General features: G+C 43.0%; 1 protein-coding gene across 3 annotated transcripts in view; it reads right to left on the minus strand.

The window, feature by feature from the left end:
* The window catches only part of NRF1 (nuclear respiratory factor 1), a 117015-nt gene extending 109409 nt beyond the window's left edge, over positions 1-7606 (minus strand). For 2 of the 3 annotated variants that reach the window (XM_019751370.3, XM_019751361.3), the window contains exon 1: positions 7247-7606. The gene's annotated coding sequence lies outside the window, so the exon portion shown is untranslated. The remainder of the gene's footprint in view (positions 1-7246) is intronic. The other variant, XM_019751352.3, reaches the window with a different exon arrangement.
* Positions 7607-17381: the final 9775 nt, after the last annotated feature.

A 17381-nucleotide genomic window follows, 5' to 3' on the forward strand; every position in this document is an offset into this window, starting at 1 on the left:
ATACAGAACCAAAAATAAAGGAAGAAAGGCAATTTTAAAAGAAACTTTAACTCAATCACATAATTGGTGATGTCAGAATTATTTCTCTAGACTTAGTACCTGAAGCCAGTTTTGGGTCAAGAGACTAGTTCTATGATGGTGTTTTTACTCACCACCTTGGTTGGTTCCTTAATTTGTGGGTTATTTTTATATGGAAGATCTCTTGCTAAGAATTTTTATTTCATTGTTGTTTGATGAAAGACAAAGGACCAAAAGGGAAAAGGAAAATCAGGAAAAGTTCTATTTAGGGATCTTTGCAGATTTAATGAATGTAAAGATAACCCACAAACACAATTACAAGTTACATAACACAAAATTTCTCTTTAAGATTACCCAATATATTTATTCATATCATTCTTGTATTTACTAATACTTTTATAGGGTATCCTATAAAACATTACCAACTGGAATTAATTATAGAAAAAAAATCATGAGTTATAAGCAAATATGTTTATAAAAATAAGCTACTTAAACTAATTAATTACTAAACCACCATTAACTCAATTAGCAAGACATTAAAAAACTGTTTATTTCACCCTTTTAAAATTTCTGCCTTCTATAATTTTATAATGCACATAAGCGTATTAGTACATAGCATAGGAACATCATTTATAAATGGGATTCAGAATGTGTGCTCAAAGTTTTACTTGTAAGGGTGACCATGAAAAGCTGGAGATCACTGCCCCAGAATTTAGGGCCCAGCTAACAAAACTGTCTCCTAATCTAATTTCAAAAATCCAAAGATCAGAGAAAGAAAGTATAAATGACTATCTAAAATTTCAGAATGAAATAGTCTGGGAATCAAGTAAGTTCTAATATGGAACATTATAAAATAATTTGCTTGAATTTCTAGATTTTATTAATGGCTTAAGAAATGTGGACAATAACGATTTGTTAGCGTTAAGTCATCTTAGGTCTTAAAGCATTCCATAATTGTCATATTTCAGGAAGACCATATAATATAGGCCAATGGCATTTTTCATCTCACGGTCAGAAAAATTAAGCAAGGAGAGAATAAATGTCTTGCCACAAATCATTAGATTAAAACATTTGCACATTTTTAAAAACTTCCAAATTATAAGCAACGCCCAACTTAAAAATGATTTTTTGAGTGCTATCTATGAACCACTTAGCTTTCTTTCAAACTCCCTTTTTCTTTAAAACGACAGTAATTTGATCCCCCACAAAGCCTGTTGTGTGTAGTGCATGGATAGTCATGTACTAGTGTGAATACTGGAGTATTTTAAAACAAAAAAATCCAAGGAGTCCAGAAGACTTGGCAAAATTCTAAAAATTGGTTAAGCTTTGCTCTGGCACCCCTCCCACCTTCCTTCTGGTTCTCCTACTGTGATCTCCTAGAGGTGCCTCATATCTCCCCAAAGTTCCTCACCTGAGACACCCACTCAAAATTTCTTTCCCTTGATCTACCAGTCAGGTAACTGATTTCAGCCAACTAACAACCAACATTTGACTTAATCATTAACATTACTAAAAAGGCCCTTGATTTCCTTGCGTGTTAAGAACTCTGAGAATCTCAAAAAACTTACGGACCCTCTCCCCAGGAAAATCAAAGAGGTACATACACAAAATTTTTCATACAATTTCAAAAGATCAGGATCCTAAGGCCAAAATGTATCCATGAAAACCCAGGTGAAACTTAACATGTAAACATTATGAAACCTCAAAACCTTTTAAGAGAAGTCTGAATTTTAAGAGACTATATACTCAAGTATACTCTACTATATACTCAAATACATAAACTCTAATTGTTGGAATTTAAGTCCTCTCCAAGTGTTTTTATGCTGTAATTCCCAAGAGAGAAGGGGAGGAACAGGACCTGCCAAGCATGTATTACTAAGCATGAGTCCTCTATTAAATTGGGTTTACAGGCCCTACCCTTACATCCAATAATGCTCTAGAAATCTACTTTGTTTAACCATCATAATTCCTGGCAAACAATACACACATACACACACAAATACATTCAGAACATTTCTTTTAACTCTTAATTTCCAAATCCAGTTTTCACCCCAGTGAGCTAGGTCTCACATTGCTAAACTCCCTGTTAAAATTCCCTTAACCCCATCCTGTTTCTTCAACCCTCACCATTTATCTTACCTTTACCCACTTTTTCAAGTTCCCTCAAAAGGCCCCTCTTCATGCACTTGACCCTGATACAGGTGTTGCACAAGGTTGCCCTTAGTCTTTTCCTCACTCCCGACATTACACTCTTTTGCAGTTTCTATGACATTATGCTAATCAATACGCCTCTTAACTGATCCCCCTTTCCCTTGAACTCTAGCCCAAATCTGTCAATAGGTAGCTATTAGACATACCTTCATTCCCACATCTAGAATCATACTCTATTACCTTCCTCCTCAAATTCCGTTCTTTTCTATACATTCCCTATCTTAATTAAAGGCATCATCTGTGCACCAAGTACAATCTGTAACTCCCCCATGCTCTTCCAAATCAGGTCGAAACCTCATCAGCTTCATTTTCCACTACTCCCCAAGTACAGCAAAATCGACTTGCTACTTCTCAGACTATCAACACCCTTCCGCTAGCCTCTTTTCCATCAGTAAAACTGCTACTCACCCTTCAGTCCTACCTCAACATGCCCTGCACGAATCTTCCCTAACCTCACTTATTCTCCTTGCATCGCCCATCCTTCTCCCCAGAAGGAATTCATCCCTCCCTCTGTAATTCCACACCCCTCTTCCTTTACTCTATTTTAGTTCTCAACAAGTTGTAGGTATTATAGTTAGTTGAGCCCTTATCTTTCTCCCTTACTAGACAAGGCCCATGGTTTGTTACTCTAGCACCTAGCACATGCCTGGAATACAGTATGTCTTTAATCAATGTCTGGTGAATGAATGGCAAAACTCCAAAGTAAGGACACACTTAAGGTTATTTCTCAATGGAGAGTACGCCTCATCCTCATTTGAAGATAAAACAACAATTAAGTCCCCTAGCCCCTAGCTCCCCATTTCTAGTCCACTGCTTAGTTTTAAGCAATGTTTCATGAGGACGTTTCCTCACTTCCTCTTGTTCTTTGTAGGTTGAGCTGCCAGCCTTACCACATTAGCATTCAGTAGCAGCAACAAAACAGACTCCAAGTTCTAAAAAGCAAAGACTTTACCAACAGTAAAATACAAGCTCTTTTTTGAAAATGGTCTTAATGCTTATGCGTATAAAGCTCATTCTTCATGATTCTGAAAAAGGCATAGCAGTTTATCCAATAGGCACCTTTTAAGAGCTAAGAAAATACCCACTTAAACTGTCAGCCAAACTTTTCACATTTGTAACCTCAGAAATCAGGGTCCATGAATTAATTTAAATACTAGTTATATACTAAATACAGTATATACAGTAGATGGTCTAAATCACCTGATGACCCCATCAAAAGTAGCTCTTTAGCTTGTTTTACAAATACTTGCCTCCAAAATTCCAGTGATCACCCCAATCTGTAAAAGGTTCTTTTGTTAGTATCACTTCCTCTTCCCCCTGCTCCCCATTTCTCCCAACAAACTCTACACACACACACTCCTCCCTTACTAGAGGTGGCTTCCTCAAGAAATTACCTGACGGCCCAATAGTAGTTTGATAAGGCAGGCTATGAGATGTGGGATTCTGGAGAAGATTCCTTATGTTCAGCTTATCTTTTAAGTGACTGCTATTGATGATACAATACAGATTTGCCTCAAGAGATCACAAATGTGGTAGCTCTGCCTTAATTACCGCGTTTTTTTGTTTTCTTTTTCTTTTTTTTAAATATACTAGAGTATCTTTATGAAGTATTTCTGATTTTTCTTCAGTTCATTTAATGTTCACATCTTAGGACACTGTAGGTATACAGACATGATGAAAAGGAAAACAAATAAAGCTTTTTTGAAGCTTTGATAACTAAACTGCGTTAAGTGGGGTTAAAAACAAATTAGCCTAATTCTAAACTGCACTTCAGAAAAAATACATATCCCAAGGTATATATAATCCACTTATTTTCCTTGAGCAGTCAAATATTCATTTTCCAATAAATTTTATTACATCAAAATAACTTCAGACAAAGCATTCTTGTTGCTCCAGGATTAAAAGTTTCCAATAGTCCAATGTGGTTGTAATCTTCTGGAAACACCTGAAAATGATTTGTTTCCCCTTCTTTTACTATTTCTCTTCCAGCCTGTTCACCTTAGTAGAATAAAAATACTAACTGAAAAACCAAGAAAGTGGGTAACCCAACACCTAGCTAATAAGGAAGAAACTAAATGATACATAATGCACAAAAACTAACATGTATCCGAGCCTCAAAAAACACTGATTGGACTTGGTCTAAATAAAATGTTTCTAAAATAAACTTAACAAGTGGTTTCTATTTCATTGCTGTTTTACTAAGCATTCATGGAAAATTATATTTGAGTAAGCTCAGGCTGAAAACACAAGCTTTAGCTCTCAAGGAAAACATAAAAGAACAGAGAGAAAATGTCCTTTAGTATAGAATATTTTCTGAAATGTTTTTTACAAAGCCAAAGATTGGTATTGATTTTCCAAATACTACTTATATATGTATTAATAAGCATCACACACAAACATCTAAATTCAAGTATCACATTTCCTGGACTAATTACAGCCCCAGACAGAATACATGGAAATGCTTAAGGTTAGAGTACATACTTCTGAGATCAACAATCCAACTTTTCACAGTAGCACTGAGGGGATGAACAAGCCTGCTGCAGCATGAAGCAAGGGGCTTGCAAAGATACCTGACAGAAGCTGAACGTATGAAATAACTTCCTGTTCTCCAGAGAACTGGAAGGTGTGCTTCTAAAGGCTGACAGTTCATAGTCCTTCCAGAAACTGAAAAATCAGCACACCTTTTCAAATACTTGCGGAAAAAAATTTAATTTCAATAATTACTATTCATCATTATTATTCCCCAACAAACATTTACTGAATGTCTTATTACACATAAGAAAAGAGGCATAAAAATTTAATCCCAGACCCCACGGAGCTTATATTTCCCTTAAAACAGTCACCCATTTGTGATTATTTCACATAAAATACTTCTTGACAACAACCCGGGGTCTGGTTGAACCTGCAAGCAATGCAAATTCGGGTATTTAAACCATGGGAAGTCGGTCTTCAGCTCCTTAGCAAAATTACAGATGGATGCATAATTGTGATTTAATAAAACAAAAACCTACAATTTGGGGTTCCATTGGAATGTACATGAATTGGGAGGGAAACCTGGAATCCCTTCTCCTTTTAATCCCTTCTGTGTCTGAACAAGGACCCTCATTATAGTTACATCCCTTAGTCCAGAAGCTAAATTTCCTTAAAACCTGGTGAGAAAACTATTTCCATGAAAACTCCTGGCTTGGGGGTTAAGAAACTTTTTCTAAATGAGAACACCACCACTAACTTCTATGTAGAAAGTTATTTTCCCTCATATAAGCTGAATTTGAGATGGGGATAGAGGGAAGGCAGGCAAGATGAAATCAGAGGACTTCAAATAAGGATGCTGTCAGAAGAAAAAAAAGTCCCTTGACACAAAAAATTCTGTACACAATTTAAGTATACTACATTACATGTGATAAATGTATGTTTGTTTTTGCACCCAATAAAATAAGGAAATTACACTCTGATGCGCCGACAGAATTAGTCATATTTTTACTATTTTATGGGATAACACGTCAAGAACTTTCAAACAGAATTCTAGGGAATCAGGTTACTACTGAATAACACACACAAAACCAGCATCTCCAAGGTCCCTCTCCCCTTTCCCTTCAGTGAGGAACAACCCAATAACTTACTGTTCAAGGCCAAAGGAAAAGAACTATTTTAAAGGCTGGGCAGAGATGAAATGGGGAAAGGGTCACTGTTAACGCAGATGATGCCCTGGGAAAGCTGACAGGTTCACTCACACTAACTTTTACCCTACGAGTTTCCCAATACACTGTCTCTACACACTTAAGAAAATGTGCATTTCGCTCTGACCACAGAAAGCACAACTGACACCAGCTCTAAAGTAAGCAATTAATATATTCTAACCTAATGCTTGAAAGGAAGGGATGGAGACCAGCCTACAGCTCCTCCAACTGGTTGAAGCGGATACCACTGGAAGCCCGAAAAATATTAATATTTTTAAACTTCAAGTTCTGATGGGCACTGTAGATACACTGTAGAAACTTTGGGACCAGCCATAACGACACAACAGGTGAGAGAGGCGGTGGCTATCATTGCACAGTGAAGTGGATACCATGCGGGGGCAAACCCTTGAGTCCTCGAAAAGCTGGGAATATGGTATAATATCCATGCACAAGGCAATCCAGAGCCCCTGTCTTTCCAGTAGTAAAGGTTCGGTTCCTCCCGAGAGTCGCGCCACTCCCCCGCTCTCTCACCCAGGGGACCACCACCCCAGGCACAGGAAGAACCACGGCCCCTCCACAGGCAGCATCTCAGACGGGGTAGAAAATACAATGTCGCTCCTTATTTCTGCGTACAAAAGGACTTTGCGCCCTCCTCCTCGAACTGCCGTCGCTGCCGCCCGGGCCGCCTCCTAACTTGCAAGAAGGTGGGCAACGCGCCATATTCCAGCGTCCCCCAGTCTACCTGGGTAACAAGCCCACGCCACCCCGGCGGGAGGGAAGCTTCGGTCGCCCCAAGAGCCAGCCTCCTCTCCCGCAGGAGACAGCGACTCCCGCGCCCCGGCCCAGCCCGCCGCGCCGCCCGCGGACCAGACCCAGGAAGGGCCGAGGGGGCAAGCGGGGAGCCGCAGCTCCGGTCCCGCGCAGCCCGCCCACCTCCCGCTCCCGGGCCCGGCGCGCTCTCCCCGGCTCCCCGCTCCCGAGCCCGCAGGATGGCCGGGCCCGGGTCCCGGGTTCCACGGTAGCGAGGAGGCCGCGGTCCCGAGAGCTTCAGGCGGCAAGGGAGGCCGGAGCCCTGGGGCTCTCGGGAGGGCAGCGCTTCCCTCCCGAGCCCGCCAGGACGCCTGGGGCCTAGTGCGGCCTGCGCATCCTCGGGGTGGCGGTTTGACGGGCCCGGGCCGGGGCCCCCGCCCGAGGCCGGCCGAATCCGGCGGGGGCCCAGGCCCGGAGCCGGGGGCGGCAGGGTGCCGGCTGCGGGGCGGGCCGGCCGGCCGGCGGGCGGGCGCCGTGTTGCGGCTGCGCCGGGGCTGAAATAGCTGGAGATTGCGCGGTAGGGCACTCACCTCAGAGCGGCTGCGCTACCGTGGGCCTGCGCCGTGGAGACTGCGACCGCGCCGGCTCCTCGCAGCCTCCTGCCACCAGCGGCAATGGCGAGCGCTGCCGCCTCTGCCGCCGCCGTGGGGGAGGGGAGGGAGGGGAGGCACGCACGCGACGCACGGGCTCGGCTTCCCCTCCCGGCGGCCGCCATGATGGGGAGGTCGGCGGTGCCTCGGCTGGGTGTCCTGGAGGGTGTTCGGGCGGAGGGCCCCTGCCGCCCCCCGCGGCCTCCTCGCGGTCACATTTCGCCTCAAAGGCTTGGATGGGGACGAAGCCACGAAAGTAACTGGATTCGTCAAATGTGGACGCCCCGGAGAAGTGGCGCAGGCAGCCCAAGATGGTTGCTAATGTGGAAATAGAACATTTCTCGACCCCCAGCCCCGGGAGTCAGGAGCTCCTGAACGTACCCACACAATCCAGAGGGGGCTTTGCCGCATCTCCTCCCTAAGCGCTGCCTTGCCAGTCGCCTCCTCACCCTCTCTTTGGAAGGACCTCTGTTTCAAACCCTGCCCGGGTATTTAAAAGCGAAAGTTTTTGTACAGAGCAACATATTAATGTATTCTATCGTGCATGTGTTCGGCGAACATATCTAGAGGACACTGTGTGTAGCAGATATTTTTATGGGCGTGTTGGATATGCACCTATTAGGAAGACGGTCTCTCTCAAGAGGCTTACACCATGAGGGGAGGGAATCAGGAGTAATGGGGACCCCCACGCAGGTGACCGAGAAGGAGGGGTGGATAGTAGAAAAACAATCTAATTTTAGAGACACTTGGAAGGTAGTTTTTGTTCTTTGTGTTTTAAAGTGTGATCAGGAGACTACCTGAGTCAAAATCACCTGGGGCTGATTATTTAAATACGGGGCCCCAATTGGTGTCTCCAGCATCTTGGCTTCTTAGCCCAGGAACCTTCATTATTAACATCCCCCTCCACCCCAACTCCCCCACTCACATTCTCCTGCTGATTCTCATGTACACCATAGTTGAAGAACCGTTGCTTAAGGAATTGCCAACTATCTCAAAGGGTGTCAGACAACAAAGCAACAAAATCAGGAGACTTTAATTTTCAGCAAAGTTCCATTTCCCTCCAAATTCAACATCTCCGAAAGTGGAATGTCTTTATCCAGCGTTTTCTAAGAGGAGTGAGTGGCACCACCCACCAACCAGGTGCTCGAGTCAGAAACCTAGGAATGATCCCTTGCTCCTTCCTCTCTCCTTCAAGTCTCCACATCCAATTAGATGTTTAAAACTGTCAGTCCCTGTCGTTTCTTAACGTGGTTCAGGCTACTATCATCTCATCAAGACACCAGAAAAACCTCTGTGTGGTTTCCATGCCACAGGAATTGCCTTCTCCAATCCATTCTCCACCCTACAGCTTGATTGGCTTTTTTAAAAAGTAAATCATGTCATTTTCCTGCTTAACAGGCTTAATAAGATCCCATTACACATCAGTTAAAGTCTAAAATTCTTTGACGTGACTTCAGGGCCCTCTAACCTCACCCTCTGCTGCCATCTCTGACCTCCTCTGTCACAGACTTCTCCTGCCAGCTACAGCCAAACAGCTCTCAGGTCATACAAGACAAGAAGTTCTCCCATCTCACAACTTTTGCAAGGACTGCTCTCTCTCCACAGAACTTTTTTCTCCTATCTCTATTCACCTGTTTAAACCTTCACCTGAATAATCTCAACGACTCCTTAAGGTCTCAACATTAATAGCATTTCCTCTAGGAAAGCATTCCCTCATCCCCCAGCCCTTGAGTGCTTAGGCCCTTCCATCATCACATCCAATACTTTACCATCTATGTTGATTGAGCCCTCACAAGGTCTCATGCCCTATATTAAGTCCTTTACACACATGATTTCCTTTCTCATGTAATTCTCAAGTGAAGCCCATGAGATAGGTACTACTATTATCTCATTTTGCAGATGTAGAGGTTACTTGCCCAAACCCAGATGGTAACATGGAGACAGGTTTGAAAGCCATCAGCCTAAACTCAGAACTGTGTCCTTAACCATTCTCAGGGGTCTTCAGATTGCAGGTCGATACCTACTGATGAAGCACAAAATTAACTTAGTGGATCCTGACCAGCGTTTCATAAAATAAACAGATACCAAACTTTGTAAGGCTTTCGTTTTGTGAAACATTTATTTCACATATATAAATGTACGTACATAAGTGTGTGTGTACTATATCATGATATAAAATGCATTTCTTACTGGCTTACAGTTGCAAGAAGTTTGAAAGCACTGCATTAGTCTTTCTGCACAGCACCTCTCAGACCACGCATGGGGCACAATCTGGAACCTGCAGGAGGGCAGAGAGTGTGTCTTGTTCGGGACTTTATACCAGCATCTCTTGCAAAGTCTGGCTCACAGTAGACCTTCAATAAACATAGCAGAAAAGACCTCTGTTTCTACCCTCTGCAGAAACGCAAATTACTTTCTTAAGACAAATGAGCCCGGGAACCCCAGTCTGGATGACCTAAGATTCTAGAATCAGTCTCAGAAAAAGAAAAAAGAAAAGAAAAGAAAAATCTACCTTAAGAGAATAAAGAACTGGATTCTAACAAATTCATCTTTAGCATGAGGGAGTCAGAAACTGTAGACAGTATAATGCAGGAAGAAAACTCCATACGGGAAGAGGTAGGCAGTAATTGAAGTAAGAAAGAAGGGGTGACTCAAGATGACTTAACCCTGAGGCCCAGAGCAAGGAAAAAAGGAAGCCTAGACCCTTGAGAAATGGCTGGGAGCTCAGCAGCTTGGGGGATGCAGGAGATTCCCAACTTGGCTTTGCTTTCGGTAAGCTGATGGTCATTCGATTGATTACCTGTAAAAAATTACTGTGTGTGCTAAGAATCAAATACGTGGTGATACAGATAATATTTTCAACAGGTAATCAGAGTTAAAGTTATGTGGGAAATTTCACAAAGCAACGGACCTTGATTTGGCCTCGAAAGGCGGGCAAGATTCTTAAGGGCATAGAGCAGAAAGGTGAAGACACTATAACTGGGGGGGGGGGGGAGTTGGGGGAGACTGAGCCACAGGCCAAGGTGTGATACCCTCAGGTGTGTTTAGTAAGTAAAAAGGCGCAGGGGGTCTCAGTTTGAGTAGCCAGCATTCAGGCCTGTCTGAGGTGGTTTACTCACCAGTGGGACAGACCCTCTAAGTAACAATGGACAGTTGACTTACAGGAGGCTTTTAGCTCTAGAAGGTAGTCAGACTTCCCTTCCAGTGTTGCCTGTGTGAGTAGGAGGAGATGAAGATGAAGAGAGACGGGCTGAGGGAACTTTTCACAAGGGACTGGAGGACCCACTGACAAACTGCGTGGAATCCTGAGAGCAGCAGCTTCCCCAGCTCAACTTGGAAATGTGCACAGTTCCATCTCCACAAGGATTCATAGGAAGCTGACACCATGTGAGCAATTCAAGGGCTGGCCCAGGATGCCTCTGCATTTCCAGAGAGCGCTGGCCCCAGCAGCCGCACCGCCATGTTTTCAGAGGCCCCAGGCCTCCACTGGGGAGGCCTGTTCCATCAAAGCACTTTCTACCTGTGAAAACTTGGCAAGTCCCTTAACCCTTTAAGCCTCTGTTTCTTCACTCATGATACGGAAGTGAAAAGAGAGACTACACATAAAGGGCGCAAGCAGTGCCTGGCACCCAGGAAGCACATAGTAAGTGCTGAGTATGATTAGCTTTTTTCCAATGACCATTAATCATGTAAATTGCTTGGTACAAAATCCGGGTATGATAGATAGTGGCTGCTGGGTTCATGATGATGATAATGAATAACTGTTCCTGAGCACATGTAAATATCCTTGGGGACTCCCTCCCAAAGTTGGGGAGAACATTCAGGGGATGCCAAGACAAAGGAGCAGTGTGTAACAAGGTTGGAAATGTCAAGGTGAGTTTTTTCATGCCTGAGGCTGATTTGGGAGGAAAGGGATAGAAAAGACTATTTATTATTACTTTTTAAAATTAGTAATTGATTTATTAAGGTAACAATTTTTAAAACCCATTTCTCTTTAAGCTTAATCCACTAGTCTCATCTATTTATAAATCTAGGAAATGTTAACAGTCATTTTCAAAGGGCCTCTTGTCCCCAAATCCAAGCTGATAATCCCTGTAATATGCATCTTCTGTTCCAAGCTGGTTCCTGAGTGTCTGCCCTACACATGAAACTGCAAACTATGATCGGGAGCTGATGTCATACAGACAACTCCAAGTTCAATAGGTTAAAACCTGACCTTGTTATCTTCCCTCTAAGCTGTTCTTTCTCCTATTGTCCCTGTCTCAATTAACACTGTGTATTGGTTATAATGTCTTAGAATCTTTTTTATATGATGTCTCAGTTCAAGTCAACACAAATTTATTGAGCACCTACTATGTACCAAATGCCTGGGTGTTGAGGATACAGTGGGGATACATGGGCCCTGTCCTTCCCGAGAGGAGGCTGAATGGCTGATTAATACTCTTTCAACTTGGTTGGAATACACTAAACTCCCTTAAATAACTGTTTCACTTATAACATTGTTAATGATTTTTCATAAACATTTTAAACAGCATTTTTATACATTAATTTTCATTTTATCTTTTAAATACTATATTTAAATGCCTGAACTAACAAACAACACCTCTTTATATAAGTAATAACTAACTTAATGAGCATTTACTGAAAGTCAGACACTAGTGCAAGCTCTTGCATGAACTTATTTCCCTCACAACAACCTCATGAAATAGGTACTATTATTATATTCATTTTACAGGTAAGAAAACAGTGGCACAAGAAGTTTAAGTTACTTGCTCTTAGCCATCTATCATATAGCTATTCATCCAATAACTCTTAGAAATCTAATATATTAAGTATATAAATATAGTGAATGTCAGATTCTCTTTCAATGCTATTTGCAAACTGGTAAAATTCTCTAATACAATTCTAGAATCAGTTACCCAATTATATATTAGGTTGGTATAAAAGTAATTGCAGTTTAAAAGATTAAAAATAAACACAAAAACCGCAATTACTTTTGCACCAACCTACTACTTCACATTGGAATCACAAAGCTAATTTTTCAGATTTTCTAACATAAAATCTCTTTCCTACATACACTGAAAATACCAACTTGCACAGAATATTACCAAAGTTAACACAAAAATATGAATACTATGGACTTGATTATTTCAGCATTCTCATATGTAATTCCGAACCTCCTTAGGACTCAATGACATTTTGCATCCTGAGCAAGGTGAGGTTACTGCCTCAAGCCAAGACTGGGCTTACCTTTGCAGAAGAACGGGGAATCCTGTCTCAGCAGGCTGAGGTTGCCTTTTAGCCAGAGGATTGGCCAACATGTGCCAGAGAGATTCTTCTGCCACCACTGTGAACACATCAAGTCCCTTTTATATGATATGTATCACCAGGGTTCTCCCAGACCCTACCCTACAGATTAGATTTCCATGATGCCTCACCTACTTCTTTCTGGACCTGTTGATTGGGTTATGAGATGGATGAAAATCTGGTAACCGCCCAGGTTCCTCCCCCTCTTGATTAGATCCAACTGGCCTCATTACTGGATGATTACATTTGGCATTCTTTTCCTATTCTTGCCCTGTCTGCCACACTCCCAAGGTCGTTCTAATAATAATAATAATAATAATAATGATAATAATGATAGTAATAATAGTAATAGTAATCCTAATAAAAGGTAGGTTGAACCAGGCTATAGAGGGTGCTAATGGCCTCCTTAGGACGCAACAGATAGTTTTTGACAATTTTAAGTAAACCACGAACAAGATCAGAATAGTATATAGATTCACCAGGAATCCAAATATGAGTTGAGCCACTGGTCCATAGAGGGCACTCAAGGCTTTCCCCTTTCTTCACTCTCTTTAGAGCAGGGTCAGAATGGTGAGCAAGAAAAAAAAAAAAAAGAAGAATGGTGAGCAAGAAATTTCACCCCATCCCCATAAAGGAAGAAAAGCTTGCTAAAATTGGAGAATATGGATTAAGTTACATTCTCTAGGGGCAGAGCCTTTAAAAGGTAAAAGGTTCGGCATGAGTAGGTGCAGTCTCCCACCTTCCACACATTCCGAGCGGTAACAAGGGCAGCCCTTGCCCCACTCAGATGCATCCCGGCCAGCATCCTCTTAAAGTTCTAAGACTCATATTTGGACATTGATGAGGAAGAGTAGACAGAAACAACCCGAGTCCAGCCTATTTTTCCTGACTTCTGCACTGTGGTTTGAGGCCAGATACCCAGCTAACAATAAAGTTCTCCTTTGCCTGCTTGTGTCACTGTTTCCTGTACGCATATTTCCCCCAGGGACATCATGGGAACGGGAAATGGTTGGCCAAGGCAGGATTCAGGCATTCCCGGATCCCCAACCAAACATCTTAATACCATCTTAATATTAATCCTGGAAAGATACGCTGAACTCCATAACACACCAGAATTAGGCTGGAGATGGCTAAGGAAATGAAAAGAAAAAGACTAATGGAGGAAATAAAGGAAGTTTCAACACTGCTTGGTAGTTGGTGAGATGTTTAGTGACTAGGAGGGCAAAGGTCAGAGGTAATTCCAAGAACTAAACCACAGAAAGACAGAATGATGGTGGTATTGATGACAGTGATCTAAAGGGACAGCCAATTTAGATGGAAAGAGGATGTGTTTGGTTTCAGACAGATTGAACGATGGGTGGCAACAAGGAAGCCACGTGTTTTGGGAAGTCAGTAGCTTGGAATGTAGGTGGAGAAGGCTGAGGCAGGGCGACCAGGGGTGGAATAGACGCTTGCACAACACGGAGAGTGATTGCCTCTTTAAATTTTGTTCCTTCGGTGCCTTGCTAGGCTCACCTTACTCTTAGCTCTGGCTTGTAGTGAGCGTCCATAGGAATTCAGAAAAGTTAGTATCTGAGCTGAACGTAGGGGCGGGGGGAGGTGGACTTGTTGGCAAGGCCATACACCTCAAGGTGAAGTAACGTCATGGAAAATACTCCCCCAAGAACTCACAGGGGCTGCTCTCGGATTATCAGACTCTTGAGTGCAACTTAAGGGTACAGAGCATGAAGGAAACGGGGATAGTAAGAAAAGAGAGGGAACATTAGGTCAGATTCTGCAGGCACTAAGAAAATAGTGATGACTGTTAAACTGGGAATGACATCATCAGAGCCGTACTTAAGAAGATTAATTGAAAAGAATAGCATGAAGCAAAGGAAGGGCTAAGGTCAGGGCAAACAGTGGCAGGCTATTGTGTTAATCCAGGCAGAAAGGTGACAATCCAAACAAGTAGGCACTGGGAATGAAGAGACCATGGGAAAAATATACAATTACTATAACTTGGCAGTGGATTGGATGTTAGAGACAAGGGACTAGAGAAATTGGAACTCCTGTAACCTCTATGCAGCTATAACAAAGGCTCCTTCTGGAAAAGAGCCGGTAGAAAGACATTGAAGCTACAGAGAAAAAGAGGGGGAAATTGATGGAGCAAGGCCCTAAGGTGAGAAAGCACAAGAGTGGGGGTGGGGCGGAAAGGAGGTGGAGAACCTGCACATTTAAGAGAAGCTAGAGCGGAAGAAGAAGGATGTGAGGGTGTGGGTGTGTAGGGAGCTTAACGAGGGAGAGAGAATTCAAGTTCATTATTCGCAGTTTTCTCTGTGAGGCAGGAGACTAAGTCATCTGTTGAAAGGGGGCCCCAGAAATCAATAAGGCGCTCAGGAGCTGTGTGAATGCGTGGGAAAAGGCCTTGCTTAGGGAGAAAACACCAAACAAGGGCAGACAAGAGGGTCGACCCCGCTGCTGGGGCACCTGAGGTGTATCGTTCTCTACACTCACCCTCAGCCAGACATGTGACTATCTGAATTCCAGCGAGATGCGCTGAACGCCAAGCCACACTGCTCTCCTTCTACACAGAGGAAATAGCCGTTATTCTTGTCTCCATTTTGCGATTTGTTGAGTTTCCTCAGTTTCCCCAAGAACCACTACTACAGAGACCGTGAACAAAAATGGGTCCGAGAAAATATAGGGTCCTTAAAAGTAGAAGAAAGAGGCAGCTGGATGGTTCACTTGGTTAGATTGCGGGCTCTCAACAACAAGGTTGCTGGTTCAATTTCCACATGGGATGGTGGGCTGCGCCCCCTGCAACTAAAGATTCAAAACGGCCCCTGGACTTGGAGCTGAGCTGCGCCCTCCACAACTAGATTGAAGAACAACTACTTAGAGCTGATGGGCCCTGGAAAAACACACTGTTCCCCAATATCCTCCAATTAAAAAAAAAAAAAAGGTGGAAGAAAGAGGCAGAAAATGGAGAACCAGAGAGACAGCAGCATGAGAAGAATTTCGCCCAAAGCTGCTGGCTTTAAAGATGGAGCAAGGAGGCCATTAGCCAAGGAAAGTGGGCAGCTTCTAGGAGCTGGAAAAGGCAAGGAAACAGACTCTGCCCTAGAACCTCCAAAAAGGAATGCGTCCTGTCAACACATAGAGATCTCAGCCCGGTGAGATCTGTGTCAGATGTCTGACCTATGGAACTGTAAGATAATAAATTTGTGTTGATTTGAGTCACTTAATTTGTGGTGACTCATTACAACCGCAACAGAAAACTAAGGTAGCTCCTCAAATTTTTCAGAGAGGAAAAGCAGATCACACAAAAAGATCAAAGAATTAGAATGACATCGAACTTCTAAGAGTAGGAATGAAAGTTAAAACACAATGGAGCAAAGCCTTCAGCATGATAAGGCGAGATCATTTCCAACCTAGACTATATACTCAGCCAAACCATCAATCAGGATGAGGTGGATGAAGACATTTTCAGTCTGCCAGATATTAGAAACTTCTGTGCCATGCACCCTTTCTTTGTAACCGACTGGAAGCTATGCCTGGTAAAACACAACGTAGGAAATGGGGGACCCAATACAGGAGAGAGGTGAGGAAATTCACAGAGTGATGATGAGGGAAAATTGCAGGACAATTGGACTAGAGAGTCACCCTCCCAGAAGAGCAGGACAGAGCTCTACTGCTGGGGCTGAGGAATAAAAAGGAACAAAGAGAGGCAGAAGAAGCATTCTTTATGCTTCCCAATCTCATATCTGAACTACTAAACAGGATCTTTCATCTATCCTAGAGAATTGGGAAGAGTGACTTTGACCCTTCTCTTTGCCCAGGAACCCACCGCTTCCCTCATCCTCAGAGAAGGAAGTGACGGTTGGTGATTGGTGATGCTCATGTCCCTTCAGAGAGGCTTATCCAATGGGCTTCCATGTAGTGGACTCCAGAGCAGGCTCGCCCTGGAGGTTCTAAGAATGTGGGGCCAGGGGCCAGCAAAAAATATATGGCTACAGATTGAAATCCTGTTCTCCCATCCCCTTCATCTACCAATGTTGATATTTTATCTCTATTTCTGCATTGCTTCTGCACTCAAAGGGCACTCACTCTAGGCTGAATGTATGTGTCCCTCCCAAAATTCATATGTTTAAAAGCTAACCCCTAATGTGATGGTATTAGGAGGTGGGGCTTTTGGGAGGTGATTAGGTCATAAGAATAGTAAGAGGTGGAACCCTCATGAGTGGGATGAGTGCCCTTATAAAAGAGACCCAGCGAGCTCCCTTCACCCTTTCTGCCATGTAAGGACACAGCGAAAAGATGGCATCTATGAATGAGGAAGCATGTCCTCGTCAGACACCAAATCTGCTGGCACCTGATCTTGGACTTGCCAGCCTCCAGAACTGTGAGAAATACATTTCTGTTATGAACCACTCAGTCTATGGCATTCTATTGTAGCAGCTTAACTGGACTAAGACAGAGGGAAATTCTAAACACAGCAGATTATCTGATACATTTGTATGAAAAAAACAAAATGGATTGAAAGGCTGCTGGAGAGTGTGCTCTATAGAAAACAAAGCAAATGAAAAACCAAGGTAAATATTAACTTTGGGGGCGAGGGGAGGGGATCGTACAAACAATGAAATTACAGTGCAGTAAATCAATAGGCTCAGCATTCATTCTCTCCAGATGCTTACTGATAGCCTTCGATGTACCAGGCATATTACTAGGCCCAGGAGACACGGTGTAAACAAAGTTCCTTCTCGCAATATATAATCAATATTTACATCAA

Source organism: Rhinolophus sinicus, chromosome 8, assembly GCF_057876585.1.
Source record: "Rhinolophus sinicus isolate RSI-liver-muscle chromosome 8, RSI-T2T, whole genome shotgun sequence".
Classification (NCBI taxonomy): Eukaryota; Metazoa; Chordata; class Mammalia; order Chiroptera; family Rhinolophidae; genus Rhinolophus; species Rhinolophus sinicus.